This window comes from Canis lupus, chromosome 19 (genome assembly GCF_011100685.1).
Source record: "Canis lupus familiaris isolate Mischka breed German Shepherd chromosome 19, alternate assembly UU_Cfam_GSD_1.0, whole genome shotgun sequence".
NCBI classification, from domain to species: domain Eukaryota; kingdom Metazoa; phylum Chordata; class Mammalia; order Carnivora; family Canidae; genus Canis; species Canis lupus.
Genome location: NC_049240.1, coordinates 14,557,090 through 14,565,671, shown reverse-complemented (window position 1 = coordinate 14,565,671; position 8,582 = coordinate 14,557,090). Strand labels below are relative to the sequence as shown.

The following is an 8,582-nucleotide window of genomic DNA, read 5'->3' as shown; positions in this document are numbered from 1 at the left end:
AAAAGACTCTTCCATGAATGATGTTTAGGTAATAGCACATTCACATGTAAAAGAATGAAACTAGACCCAAATCTTATACCACTCACAAAAATTAACACAAAATCAATTAAAGACTTAAATATAAAACCTGGAACCACAAAACTCCTATAAGAATACATAGGAGGGATGCCTAGGTGGCTCAGAGGCTTAGTACCTGCCTTCGTCCCAGGGCGTGATCCAGGAGGTACTGGGATCAAGTCCCACATCGAGATCCCCATGTGGAGCCTGCTTCTCTCTCTGTCTGTGTGTCTCTGCCTCTTTCTCTGTGTGTCTCATGAATAAATAAATAAAAATCTTAAAAAAAAGAATATATAGATATGGATCTTGACAATGGTATTTTGGATATGACAACTAAAATACAAGAAACAAAATTTTTAAAAATGAATCAATGGGATATCAAAGTAAAAAACCTCTTCACAGTGAAGATAACCATTTACAAAGTGAAAAGACAACCTATAAAATAGAATACTACTCCAAAATAAATAAGAACAAACTACTGATACATGCAATAATATGGTCAAATCTCAAATATATTATACTAAGTGAAATTAACCAGACACCAAAAACTATGTACTATATGGGTTTATGTATATAATATTCTGGAAAAGGCAAAAGTTTAGGGATAGACATCAGATTAATGATTACTTGGGACTGAGAGTGAGAAATAGAGATAGAGGTTTTCTGCAAATGGTCACAAGGGAGATTTTTAGTGTAGTAGGAATGGTCTATATCTTGACTGAAATGCTGATGGCATGACAGTGTACATCTATCACAACTCAAACTGTACATTTAAAAGAGGTTAGGTTTTATAATATGTAATTATACTTCAATAAACATGACTTTAAAATCATATAAAGATTTTTAAAACACAAAGAGCAAGGCATGATTGATTGTTTCACTCATTGATCCACTGCTATCATGAATCTTTTCCTCTCCAATTTAGAGAAAATAAAGTACCTGAAAAATAAAATACTAACCATTTTGCTTATCTGTTGGCAAAAATTATATAATAAATTACTTTTTTATGATAAGCATCCATATAACAGCTTCTTCCTTAAAAAATAGATGAACTAGGGGCACCTGAGTGGTGCAGTCAGTTAAGCATCTGACTCTTCATTTCAGCTCAGGTTGTGATCTGATGGTCATGAGATAGAGCCCAGCATCAGGCTCCAAACTCAATATTGAGATTCCCCCTCTCTGCTTGAGATTCTCTCCCTCCCCCCCAACACTCGTTCTTTCTCTCACTCTCTCTAAAATAAATAAATGAAATCTTAAAAAACAGATGGACTAATTTCACAAGAACATTAGTCTTTTTCTTTAAAATTCTACATATCAGGACACCTGGGTGGCTCAGCAGTTGAGCATCTGCCTTCAGCTCAGAGCATGATCCCAGGTCTGGGGATCGAGTCCTGCATCGGGCTCCCCGCAGGGAGCCTGCTTCTCCCTCTAGGTCTCTGTCTTTCTCTGTGCATCCCTCATGAATAAATAAATAAGATCTTTTAAAAAATCTACATATCTTCCTAAAATCCTGACAGGGCCACAAGAGAGCAAAGAATGTACAAACAACCTCTTCCTTCTATTTTCCCAGCAATAGGGTACATCCAATAAAGTTATATTAATTTGTTTCATCTGCTTTTTTCTTATTTATAATTACTCTTAGATTCAATAGTTTGTTATACTAACTTTTCTGTAGAGTGGAACAAAACCAATATTTCTATAGGATAAAAGTAGTCCATAGAAACTCTAAAGTCACTTCAAGATTTTGGATTATGTTGTTATGTAACTAAGAATATAAAGAATATAAAAAATGGCACTCAAATGGACTCACCAAAAATGTTCTCCAACTAAATGAAACCTACAGTCAATGGTTTTGCCAATAAAGATGTATTTGTAAAATAAGCAATTTACCCCCACTCGATCCCATCCTCATAACCTCCATTACATGCTTATGCCTCAATTTTTATATGGTATTCATGAAAGAAAAATTATACTTTCATTCCTATAAAAATGTGTTTTATTGATTCATAAAGAAAGAATAATAACTCCCATTTTCAGCATTTACTATGTGTTAGCCAAGCATTGTTTCAAGTGCTTTAATTTACTCTTCATAAAAATCTATGAGGCAGATCTAATTATTATCCTCATTTTGCAGAAATTTAGGAGATGGACGCACAGGAAAATTAGATCATTTGTGCAAGATAATATAACTGTTGACTGAGGAGCCAGATTTTTAATCTAGATAATAGTGGTACCTGAACCATCACCCATAACTGTGATTCAATAGTACTTCTTAATGAGAAAGATGTTAATAAAACAAAAGCATTTGCTTAAAAGTAAATATTTAATGAACATGTACCATATACTGAATACCTTGCCAGGACCTGGGGGAAAGACTGTTATCAATTCTTTAAATTCGATTTCTAAATAAAATGTTTAAATAGTGGGGAAACAAGCTTGTTTTCCTTTGTAGATCTACCAACAATCAGTTTGCATATATCCTTAAGTAAGTCACTGGATTTATCAGAACTTTAGCTTTTTCTACCCATGAATGAGGTGGTTAGATAATCCTTTAGGGTCATATTTGTTTTCTCTTATAACATTAAACTTCAAGCCTATACAGACTGCAAAATTCACAATTCATAGGAAATTTCTTAGTTTTCAGTATCTGTCATGGATTTCCCACTCAACACAAATTATGGAGATGTAAGGAAACTATAAGCTCAACTAATTTTAGATTATTTTATGCTATTGACTATTTTATCTTTGTCATTGACTGTACACACATGACGAGAACATTACAGTATAATTTTCAAACTTTTAAATCAGATTTTTAATTATGAATTGAATTCTTCAATCAGTTTAAACTACAAGAACACTACTTTAAAAAGAAAAAATGGAGGGAGACATGAAATGATAGGAAGAAAAAATTGAACAAAAGAAAGAAAGTCAGAGCTACCTCTACTTTTTTGTGTGTTTTGAATTTCACTGGCAGTGGGTAATGAGGAGGGGTTTGGGAAAGAACAATGCAATTCCTCCCCCTAAAGCTTTATACAAGATTAAGTAAATTATCATTTCTTCTCTTCAAACAGGGCTGGCTCCTTCCCAGGAAGCGCCAACATCTGTTTAAAGAGAACATCTGTTTAGGCAAGTGGAAATATTGGGAGATAAGCTGCTTACTCAGACTGTTAGGACATAATGAAGAAATCACAATAAATTGGAAAATTAAGATTAGGATCTGGGCATAATTAGCAGTTCTTAAGGTGCCAAGTGCTGTATTTTTGAACACATAATGAGCTTGGAAGTTCCTAATGATTGTCAGCAACTCCAGCTGATAGCAGCTCAATAATTAGTTCAGAAACATTTACTAGGTAGTGAGGAATGGGTTTGTTTGTTTATTTTCAATTAAAGATTTTATTTATTTAGTCAAGAGAGATAGAGAGAGAGAGGCAAAGACATAGGCAGAGGGAGAAACAGGCTCCCTGTGGGGAACCAGATGCGAGGACTCAATCCCAGGACACTGGGATCACACCCTTAGCCCAAGGCAGACACTCAACCACTGAGCCACCCAGGTACCTCAGGAACAGGTTTACTTTAGGGTTAGTGCTTACAATTGAGCACACACTAAAATTTCATCAGCATGTATAATTTCCAGGCGTAATCCACGATAACTCAGGTCACTGTTAGCAGAATATGAGGATTTTTATATTACTGAGTAGTATGAGTGACTAATTTAAATATATGTAAACGTGTATCATTAGTTCAAAGACAGCAATGATAACAAAAGCATTTTTATAGCTTTGTCATTTTCTAAAGTCAGACAAGTATGATCTTCCCTGTTTCCTACAAACTGAGGCAGATTAGCCATTCAATCTCTCCATTTTAAAATGAGGAAACATCTCAAAGTAATTAAAGTTATTTGAATCAGCTATAGAGCTTAAGGTCATCACATTATCAAAATTTTAACACTGGAAAGGAATTAGAGGCATTATTCAACATATTTCCAAACGAGATTTCAACATATTTCCCAACCCTTTCCCACAAAATACACACACACACACACACACACGCACATGCAGGCTCGCACACACTCTTACTTAAGACTAAAGCTCTTTACTGAATTTTTTAGAAAACCTCAAGTTCTGCTATGCCAGAACTCTAATTTCCTCCTTTCAATCAACCCAAAGAGATAAATTTAATCTGTCATAAATTCTTTCAAATAGTGTGGTTTTCAAGTTCCAAATTGGAATAAAAGATACATTTTCTTAAAATATTAATAATTTAAGATTTTATATTGATAAAAGATGTTTGTTTATAAAGAGAAATGAGTAAATTCCAAGACAACAGATGATAAGGCTTATTAAGGCTAAAATTCTAGGTTTTCAATAATTCCAAAAAACTGCTTTTCTCATTCTTTGCAACAGAAAGCCTAATGTACAGACAAGTCCAAATAGCAGTAAGAAACTATCCAATTTCTCCCCTGTGATTTGTCCAATGTCAGCAGAGAAGAATGGCCTAACTGGTCCAGCTTTAGGCATTGCTTCTTGCATTGATAATGATGTCGCTGTATAACCTAAATGCAGGGTTACCTGAGTACCAGTCCATCTAAAATGATAGCAGCTTCTACCCAGAATCACTGATGTGGCCATTGCCATTTTAGCATTTTGTCAGAAACATCTGCACCACAAGGAAGAGCCCCTGCTGAGTTCCCTGCAGGCAGTGTCCAAATAATGAAGCTCTTCCTTGGAAACATGCCCAAGAAGGCCACAGAGCAGAAGATGTGCTCACTCTTTAAGCAGTATGGGAAGGTGCTAGAATGTGGCATCACTAAGAACTATCACTTTGGAGTTGCTTGGGTGGCTCAGTCCATTAAGCCCCTGACTTTGGGTTTCTTTTTTTTTTTTTTTAAGATTTTATTTATTTATGGGCGGGGGGGGGGCAGAGACATAGGCAGAGGGAGAAGCAGGCTCTATGCAAGGAGTCTGATGCAGGGCTCGATCCCAGGACTCCGGGATCATGCCCTGAGCCAAAGGCAGACACTCAACTGCTGAATCACCCAGGCGTCCCTGATTTTGGGTTTCCACTCAAGTCATGATCTCAGGGTTCTGGGATAGAGCCCCACCCTGGGTTCCACACTCAGCATGTAGTCAGCTTGGGATTCTCTTTCTCTCTGCCTCTGCCTCTCCCACTCTTGCTCTCTCTCTCTCTCTCTTCTCAAACCAATAAATAAATCTTTAAAGAAATAAAAAAACTTATTTGGGCACGTGGAGGACAAGATGGCAGCAAAGGATCTGTACGCAACCTCTACCCTACAAACTGCACAGGGTGGACATCAATGTGGAAGCCAGCAAGAAAAAGAGCAAAAACTCCAGAGTTGCATGTGGGCAACATTAGCCCCACCTCTATTAACAAATAGCTTCAGGCAAAGTTTGAGGTGTGTGGTTTAATCGACAAATGTGACATTGTGAAAGATTTTCCTTCCTACACATGAACTGGGTAGAGGACGCAGTGGAGGCCATCAGGGACTTTGACAACACAGAATATCAAAGTGGGATGTGTGTGGGCTGAAATCCTGAGCTACTGTTGTGTATGAGAATATACCATTCATGGTATCCTGTCTCTGGGACGTTCTTGGCTCTGTAAATTCAGTCCCCTCAGAACTGTGGACCTTAATTTACATTGCTAAGTTCAAACCACTTCTTCCTTTCCTCTGCTCTGCCCATTTTCCTGTTCTTCTTGTTCTTCAATACTTCTATAGTTTCCCATTTATGTTCTTTTCTCCCAGCATGCCTCATTATGTGAAGAAACTGTGGTGGGGGATGTGCTGTCTTCCTACTTACTGTTTCTAGTGGATGTTGGACTTGGGAATGACCTTGATGAGAGCATCACTGCTCTTGAGTCTTTTTGGCCCAAAGACTTGTGGTAGATAGACACATAAAGTTGGATCACTTTTTTTTTTCCTGATGAAATAGTTTTTCAACTTAAAAAAGAAAGTGATAGAAAACATCTGCAAAAGAATTTTAATTAGTCAATAGATTTATTAATCACTTAATAAGTGTCCTAGGCTGTTAAAAATATCAGGGACAGGGCAGCCCCGGTGGTGCAGCCTGCAGCTCAGGGCGTGATCCTGGAGACCCGGGATCGAGTCCCACATCGGGCTCCCTGCATGGAGCCTGCTTCTCCTCTGCCTGTGTCTCTGCCTCTCTCTCTCTCGCTCTGTGTCTCACATGAATAAATAAAATAAAATCTTTAAAAAAATATCAGGGACATAAAAAGAAGTATTAGATGTGGTAAGTGTTCTCTGGAAGCTTCCACTCTAGTTGGAAAAGAAACTGGCACATGTAAATCAAAAAGTAGAGAATAATTAAATCCTAAACAGATTAGAAATAATCACAAATGCAATCTGAGTTCAGAGAAAGACATATCTGTGTGTCAGTCCTCATTGTCCCAAAATTATGAATCTGTTTATTGAGCACCATATGTAAACTTTACATCAGTTTCTTCCTTAACACTTTCAGAGTATATCAGAGTTTAGAGACCAATGTCTTACAAGCAGAAGCCTTGAAGCACAGCTACTCCTCTCTTAACTATATTACACTTATTGTCATCTCATGTTACAGTTGGTTCAAAATTATATAAGAGAATTTGAAAGCTTTATTGATTTCTCCTCAGCCTTGGATTATTTGTGGTATATTATGTAAGAGATAAAGATTTTTGGTTACTGATGTTCATACAAAACCTGCTATTTAATACCACTGCCAGAGTCAGAGCAGTTCACAATTCTGAAAAATCAGACACAATTTGGAAAAGCACATATTTCTTAATAACTTTTATATAATTTAGATATTTGGCTTATACCACAGAAAATAGGATATACTCTAAAACTCTGTCAATATGGTTTAATTGTCATAAATCACAAATGATATCCAAAGATTATCTTTTATAATAATAAACAGAGATTTTTATTTTTAGTGAAAAGTAGGAAAGAAACTGCTTACAACTTCTTTCAAATATTTCCAGATCAAAATCACCTTAGGCTTAATTTAGGGAGTGGAACATTGGAGACTTAAGCAAGCCTTCACTAAAATTCTGAAACACATTCATAAATATTTCTTAAGAAATATCCTCACCATGCTCACAGGTCATAATGCAGTGGATTTTTCCACCTCATGGACAAATAAAAATATGCTGAGCCTTGTATAGAGTCCTAAATTTTCCAAAGAAATGTCAACCTAATTGTGTGTTTCTGGGATTCTGAAGTATTTATAGACAGCATTTATCTATGACTGTAAAGATAGACTTAATTCATAAATACATAAAAAAGTTAAAATGCAGGTGAAAAACAATTAAATTATATAACATATGACAAAGGATTAGTATATTGACTATATTAAGAATTTTTAAATACTGCAGTAGGAATTTTTAATCTCCTTAGGCAAGGTCAACAAAAGCAAAATAAACAAAACTACACCAAACTAAAAAGCTTTTACACAAGAAGAAAAAACGGTCAACAAAACAAAAAAGGCAATCTACTGAATGGGAGAAGACATTTGAAATGATATATCCAATAAGGAGTTAATATCCAACACATATAAAGAACTTCTATAACTCAACACCAAGGAAACAAACAATACAATTTAAAAATGGGAAAGAGGGCCTGAATAGACATTTTTCCGAAGACATACAGATGGCCAACAGACACATAAAAAGGTGTTTAACATCACTAATCACCAAGGAAATGCAAATTAAAACCACAATGAAATATGACTTTCTGACTACCATCAAAAAATAAAAATAAATAAGAAATAACAAGTGTTGGCAAGGATGTGGAGAAAAGGAAATTCTTGTGCACTTTGGTGGAAATGTAAACTGGTGCAGACTCTAAGAAAAACAGTACAAAGGTTTCTTAAAAAATTAAAAACAGGACTATCATATGATATGGGCATTTATTTGAAGAAAACAAAGACATTAATTTGAAAAGATACAGGCACCCCTATGTTCACTGAAACATTACTTATAATAGCCAAGATATGGAAGCAACTTAAGTGTCCATTGATAGATGAATGGGTAAATATGTGGTATATATACATACAATGAAACATTATTCAGCCATAAAAAAGAATGAAATCTTGCCATTTGCCATGACATGGATGGAGCTAGAGAGTATAATGCTAAGTGAAATAAGCCAGTCAGAGAAAGATGCATACCATATAATCTCACCATAAGTAGAATTTAAGAAAAAAAAATAAGCAAAAGAAAAAAACAAAGGAGAGAGACAAACCAAGAAACAGACTCAACTACAGGGAACAAATTGATGGTCTCCAGAAAGGAAGTGGGTGGTGGATAGATGAGATAGGTAATAGGGATTAAGGAGTACACTTGTGATAAGCACTGGGTGATGTATAGAACTGTTGAATCACTATATTGCACACCTGTGCAATTTTTTGTGACCTGTGACCCAATAAAAATATCTATTGTCGGGGGATCCCTGGGTGGCTCAGTGGTTCAGTGTCTGCCTTCAGCTCAGGGCGTGATCCCAGGTCCAG

The 8,582-nt window shown here is 35.9% G+C and overlaps 1 pseudogene; it reads left to right on the top strand.

Moving 5' to 3' along the window:
- The first annotated feature begins 4,766 nt into the window (after positions 1 to 4,766).
- LOC100685412 lies at positions 4,767 to 5,604 on the top strand (annotated as a pseudogene).
- The last annotated feature ends 2,978 nt before the right edge of the window (positions 5,605 to 8,582 follow it).